Raw genomic sequence first — 7,293 nt, 5'->3', positions numbered from 1 at the left:
CAGGGGGATGTGAGAGAAGGGTCCCGGCGGGGGAGCGCTCTGATCCCGCAGGGAGCAGCTCGGCACAGCCCGGGTTGGCTGAGGCAGAGAGGCAGGAGAGGGAGAGAGGGAGAGAGCGAGAGAGGCAAGATGGGCAGAGGGAGGGAGAGAGGGGAGGCAGGGGAGGAGAGTTATGCAACAGCGGCGAGCTGTGGCCAAATGGCGCAACTGCAACCTGGAATTGGACTCAACAGATCAGATGTGTCAAACTCATTTTCATTTTTGGCCAGAGTTGGGTCGTAACTAGTTACATTTAATTTGCATAAAGTAGAAATTTCTGAACTCCAGAAGTTGAAGATATGGGAGAAAATGATTGTCATAAATTTTCTGCAAAAAAAAAAGGGGGAAATTTCTGGAGTTGGCAATTCTTGACTTTCTGAGCTTTGAATTTTGTCAATATTAAAGCTTCTTTTTTCTCACACAAAATTGACTTTTGAAATTCAGAAATTTCCAGGCTATTTTCAAGCAAATTTCTGAGGTTAAAAAATTTTTTTTTATTCTTGTAAACTTTGACTTCTCGAGCTCAGAAAATTCATTTTTAAATTTCTGAAATTTATCTAAAAATGTCTGTATTTGTCAGAGAACAGAATTAGACTGAATATATCTGTCCTTATGGATTGGGCACATTGGATGGACAGACCAGAGGATGGATGCATGACATTTAAAACTTAACATAGTGGCAGTAACATGTGTTTTCCAGGTACATAGTTACTTGATTGCACTTTAAAATGGTGCTATGTTATGTTCAGTTGTTATGAAAAGCTATAGAGATCCAACATACCTTAAAATAACTTTACTTCGTAATTTAACACCTTGAAATTCGGACTCTGTCTCTTTAAGAACTGCTGTCAGGAAGTCATCACACCATTGCTCCTCTATTTACCATTTAACATTTTTATCAGCGTTTCACTGACAAGTAGCTCCTACAATGAGCTCAGCAGGTACTCAGTTCCACCAGGTGTTTGCTAATTGCTGCAGGCTAGTCTGAAGGAGCAGAGATGGAAACTGCAACTCCAAGCAGGAGCTGTGCCTTGAAGGTGAATCTAGGTCCAACCAGGCGTTTTGCAGCTGAATGGTTGCCATGGAGACTAAAGGATTGCTCAAACAAGCATCAAAGAATCAAGACAACATTCCAAGTATGTTTTTGATGAGATAACATTAAAACATGATGTAAAACTCAAAAAAAGTTGATTTCACATCCGTTTAACCTTCATGTTCTGTTGTTTCTCTGGACCACACTGACTTACAATCTGGCAGTGAGTGCAGACAAGCAGGCCCTTTGTGTAAAGGGAACGTTACTCCTCGGTTTAAAATCTGGTGACATTTTCCTTAAAATGTGCCTCTCTGCGTCCTCCGCTGGCCTTTAGGAGAGCTGCGCCCCTTCAGAGAGCTGCTTTCACGGCGAACAGAAAGCATCTGACTCACTGTACACACATAATTCAATTAGCCACACATGTGTGTGCATTTATGTCTACATGGTTGTGTGTGGCTGCGTCTCCTTTGAAGCTCCTTTATTCCCAGTAAAGCAAAGAGGGGACACGTCTGTGGACAATATAAAGCAAACAAAGAGGGAGAAATGAAAATCACTGGGTGCTTTGTTCTCGTCTCTCTGCTCCAACCGAGCGCTCTCTGACCGCAGCTGAGCTTTTCCATGTTCCCTGACTTTCCCTCTCCCGTCTCTCGCTCTGGTTGTCATGGATAGCCCAGCAACGTGGAGCTCCCAGTGCTGACCAGCGGGGCCACAGATTGAGCCTCCCTGCCCCCCTACCACACCCTGTCCTCCCCGCGGAGAGGCAGAGAAGCCTTTAAGACCGACCCCTGCTGGAGCTGCTGGAGGGGGGAGGAGGAGGACTTCTTTTCTCTCTCCATCCCCTCAGTTCTCACCCACAAACCTTCAGCCTTCCCTCCAAAATGAAATGAGCAAGAGGTGAGTAAAGTAACCTAAAAATGTGCCCAACTAAAGCTGCGTTTACACTGCAGCCTGAAGTGACCCAAACCCGATATGCGACCCGAATCTGATCTTTTCATGACAATGAACAACACAGATCACATTTTTTTCAAATGTGACCCACTCTACTTAGATATGTGTTCATAAATCTGATACTATCCGATCTTTTCAAATATGACCTGTTTCTTAACGTTCAGGTCGCATTCATCCGACCTGAACGTCACTGATACTCGCCCACAAGCATCACAATCAACAATGTTTTTGATTGTTGATTCAATGTTGCATGACTGTGTTTTTGTGTTGAATGATGAAAAGCACATTGAAATGCCTTGTTGCTGAAATGTGCTATGCAAATAAAATCTGATTGATTGATTGATTGATTGATTGATTGATTGATTGATTGATTGATTGATTGATTGATTGATTGATTGATTGATTGATTGATTGATTGATTGATTGATTGATTGATTGATTGATCACTGTTTTGCGCCCTGCCTACCAACATGGCGGTTCAGTGGCCCGGATCACTTCCGGTTCAGGCTTATGGGAATTCAATTCAAAGCAACTATATTAAAATTAAATGTTGCTGTAACTCATATAAACTCAAAACATTCATAGAGTTATTGTGGATGGTGATGACTGTTTGCAGGACAGATGTTTTGCAGCAGTCTGTGTTACAGTGAATTTGAAGAAGCCTCTGACAGAAGACAGTCTGTTTTCCTGTGTATTGAGTTAAAATGATCATTTAACATTTAGAAATCCAATCATCAGATGGACCAAAATTTAAAGTTATGTGGAAATTTTGGTAGTTTAAAGACTAAAATGAAAATAATTCATATAAATATCATTCAAATTACAGAGCACGCCTGTTACTGTTGGAGAGAAAAAAAACAACTAACGTTTTATGATTATGTTGGATTTTTTTTTTTTCTCCCACCAGACAGGCTCCATAAAAAAATTACAAAATCAGGGAAAATAAAAAATTTTCAAATTTTTGTTTTTCAATATAAAACTTATGAAACTAAAACTATGCAGGTTGACTGAGTCTGGTGATTTTTTTATTAAAACAATCTTGTTCTTCATTTGGTGAAGTTACTCACAGTAAGTCAAATATCCAGAAATGTTACTTAAGTATCAATACTTCATAATTAAATTACTCGAGTAAAAGTAAAAAGTACATTCTAAAAATATTACTCAAATAAACTGTAACTGAGTAAATGTAACTAGTTACTATGCAGCTCTGGCCATGCAGGACACCCATGTGTGCATGTCTTTGTGTGCGTGTGTGTGCGTGTGTGTGTGTGTGTGTGTGTGTGAGGCTCCCCCTGTATGCTGCCAGTGGCATGGAGGGCCAAAAGCCCCCGCTCAGCGGTCGGTCCCCCATCCACCTCCGGCGCCCCTCCCCGTTTGTGCCTGTAAATACAAAGAGCGGGGGAAAAAAGCCCACATTACAAGCTCCTTAAGGGTCAAGGACAGGCCCCACTCTGAATGGCTTCTAAGGGCCTTATTGTTGAATCACATAGCCAGCGATTACACCCTCTGTCATCTCCACAAGGATTTGGCTTTTTAATGCACACAACAAGAGAACATCAAGCAGCAGCTTCTGAATAAGTCCGCCAACAGACATGCAGCGGGAATTGATACAGACAGGACATCAATAGAATAAACCAGCAGCAGATGTAGCTTTATGGCTCCAAAATGGGGATTTGGCTCAAAGATTTCATACCTTAACAGCAGCGAGACGGAAAACAAGGAGCCGGAGGTGATTCCATGAAGATCTCACTGATCTTACACCTTCACATTAAATAAAACCTACTGCTGGCTGGACACTGGGCTATTCAGTGAGCTGCGCTTACATTAAACTTTAAACCTGCATAAGATATTACATGAAGGCAACATTTACATGAATATTTTTAGAATTTCATTAGTTTTCTGAATAGCTATGCATAAGTAACACATTCTGCCACATCTTCAGAAATGTATCCGAAAAGATAATGATTTTCTCTTCTTGATTTTTATTGTGTTCAGTTTCTCTGACAGTTAAACAAAAATGAGCCATTAGACTAATTTATTAAGACAAATTTTTAGGATGATTGAGTTACACAACTCTTAGACATTATGAATCGTTTTAAAGACTTAAAATAAACCACACGTTACTATGGGAACGAACAGTTCATCAACTCCGCCCCACGCTGAAATCTGATTGGCTGATCGGCCCAGAAGGTAAACATTTATAATGACAGATGTTTTCAGCAAACATTTTGTTCTACAGACTCAAATTCTCCTTTAATCCACGTTTGAAGGAAAATGGATGGATGGATGGATGGATGGATGGATGGATGGATGGATGGATGGATGGATGGATGGATGGATGGATGGATGGATGGATGGATGGATGGATGGATGGATGGATGGATGGATGGATGGATGGATGGATGGATGAATGAGTCATTGCCTTGTGTTTTCGCTCCTCTCTGCTCCTGAGCTGCAAACTGCCTGAACTCCTGGTTAGTTAGTGAACCTCTGGCATAAGCAGGAAAGGTGCACTTACTTTCTCAGATGCAGGTTTTACCAACTAGAACAGAATCTGATTTTCATGTTTTCACTTTTTTATGTCCTTTCAAAAGAAAGATAAGAAGCTAATTTTATGTTTCTGTTTTTTTAATGACGATAATTCAAAAATAAAAGTACAAAGTACAACTTAATTAATAAATAATGTAAGGACTGATTTTAAATGAAATTGAGGGGAAACTTTTAATAAACATTCAGCCTTCAGAAAATGGGAATTCGTTTTGTTTTTTTTTTCAAACATCATCCTTCCATCCAGACTGAGGATTTTCGCAGCTCACGTGGCGTCAGCTGGACGACGACACAATGCGAGGTGAGAGCATCTGCAACAGGAATAAGACTGAGAGGGAGTGAGAGTGGAGTTACGGTCAGAGAGCGCTGCGAGCTGTTTCCACATCAGTCGCTCTCTGTCTCCCAGCTATCAAAGCCTGGAGTTCCTGAGGTGAAGAGGCACAGAAAGTCTATTCTCCACTGCTGAACAAAGTGCTGCTGAACATGGCTCCTCTGCATTGTGCTGCTTCCCCACCTGCCACCTGCGAACACAGTTCATGTTATATTTATGTAGCCTAAAGCACATTCTCTCTCCCCGCCTGCCTTAATCCCTCTGCTGCCTCTCGTGTCTCTCCCTGTCCTCAAATCTCATTCTTTTACACTTTGTATCGCCTTCTTTTATTTGAAACAAGTTCATGTGTGACCGACTAAAATGCTAACACGAAGCTGCATCGTTTATCTGCTGTTAACAACAGAAAGGAGATCATTTTTCTGCAGATGCACTGCAGTCGCCTGCATTATTCCTTACTAGTTTGAATTTCAATTTAATGCATGCTCTGGTGTACATGCTGCATGTATGCATGAATGAATAAAAAAAAAATCTGATTATGTGTGCTCACTGCTGCTTGTGTGTTTGTCTCAGTGTAAGCTGGGTTCGTCAACTGATCCAAAGGTGAAAAAGTGGGAGAGAGTTTAGCCTGCAGCCATATACCAATAAATATTCAGCGTGGAGACAGAGAAAAAAGATCAACATCATTTTCATGTTTGCTTTGAGGCTTTGCTCATTTCCAGCCTGACTCGCTTCCCAAGGATTTTGCAGAGGAAATAATGTGTTTTTGTGAGTAATGTGCAGAATGAATGAAGCAGAAGTTCTTGCTGTTGAGTTTGGAGTCATTTTAATATTAGAAGATAAGGCTTGACACATCTAAAGTCTCCAAAAGGTTCTCCATCCAGGTTCAAGGTCGTCCAAGCTTTTAAAGTTATATTCTAAAGTAGCTTAGCAATAATTTTAAATTTTGAGTTTCTTTCAGAATGAGCTGCTTTAGGGCTCTGTCTTTTTTATGCAAATCTGCTGCTGGCCACGCCCCCAAATCAAAGTTTAATCTCTAAAATGGCGGCAAACAGATGTGCAACTATACAACCTTTTGAAAAGCAGAGGTGGATCCTCCTGCACGACCAACAAAAAAGTAGTTTCAGGATGGTAAGTCAAGGACAACAAAACACTTATCTTTGCCAGCAGCCGTTGTACAGTACATACAGTGGTAAAACCAGCTAACCAGCTCCATTCGGGTTGTTAGTTGATTGTGACTTCACAACTGGGAGGTTTTTGAAACGGCTTGTTTTCCAAAAACAAAAAAATCAATAACTTATTCCCAGAAAACTTGATTGGAGTATTGAGAGACCCAAATGGAAGAACAAAAACATGCAAAAAGTGAATTTTGCATAATAGTTCCCCTTTAATGGCAAAATGAAATATGAGTTATTTGTCTTTGTGGCAATTTTTATTGATAGCAAATATAATAGGAAAGGTAAAATATGAATTCCTGGAGAGTGAAAACATCATTATGACCACCATGAGGCAGCCTTGCTCAGCCTGAGTTGGTCATAGCGGCACACACCTTTGTTCAGTTTAACTGAAGGCTGTTATTACTGCTCTCTTTGTAAATTTCTTGGCTCAGCTGCAGGAAAGAACATTTTCTTTGTGTTAGTTTTGAACAGGAAAGTGGGAAATTGTGTGTCTAGAAGCCATGTGCACACACACAATGACACGTTTGTATTCCTGGGTGTGTGCCCCGTCTCTCAGGGTCGTGTGTGTCTGTGCCATGAGACGTTGTTAAAAAGAAACTGTGGCAATGTGACAGCCCTACAACGAAAACCAAATCTACTTTCCTTCGCTCCCTTTTCTTTCTTCGTTCTCTCGGTTCTCATTGAGCGCTTAGCGCTGAACAATGCTGCACTTCCCCCGACACTGTCCCTCTGCAGGGAGCCCACCCCCTTTATCCTAATTTCCCTCCACCTAAAGCAGAATAGAGCCCCGTTAAAGAGCGTCATTATTGCCAGGCCATTTTTTTGTTTCCATACTCTCCGAAGAAAGAGGAAGTGTTATCTGTGGCGGACAAACTTAACCCAATTAAGATCTGGAGGGGCGCAGGGGCTTGGCTTGGGACACGACTGAGGCTGGTGAGCTTGCCAACCAGGCACCGGGCCAACCAGTCAGCCAGTAAACCAAGTAGGCAGGCAAGAAGCCAGCCGCCCACTCAGACAGCCAGTCAAACAGTCAACCAGCCGGGAAACCGACCAGCAGTCTGTTCAGTACACCTACCAGGCCGTTAAAGCCTCCATGAGAGCCAGTCACTACCAAACATCCTGCTGCATGAACAGGCTGCGGGTTTCAAGGCTTTTTCTTTCTTCTGCATTTTGTCTACATGATGTGATCTCTGCTGTAACAAGGTGAATGTGTTTTTATA

This window comes from Poecilia mexicana, unplaced genomic scaffold (genome assembly GCF_051168715.1).
Source record: "Poecilia mexicana isolate PSO_F unplaced genomic scaffold, ASM5116871v1 scaffold_6, whole genome shotgun sequence".
In the NCBI taxonomy this organism is placed as follows: Eukaryota; Metazoa; Chordata; class Actinopteri; order Cyprinodontiformes; family Poeciliidae; genus Poecilia; species Poecilia mexicana.
This window is presented reverse-complemented; position numbering follows the sequence as displayed.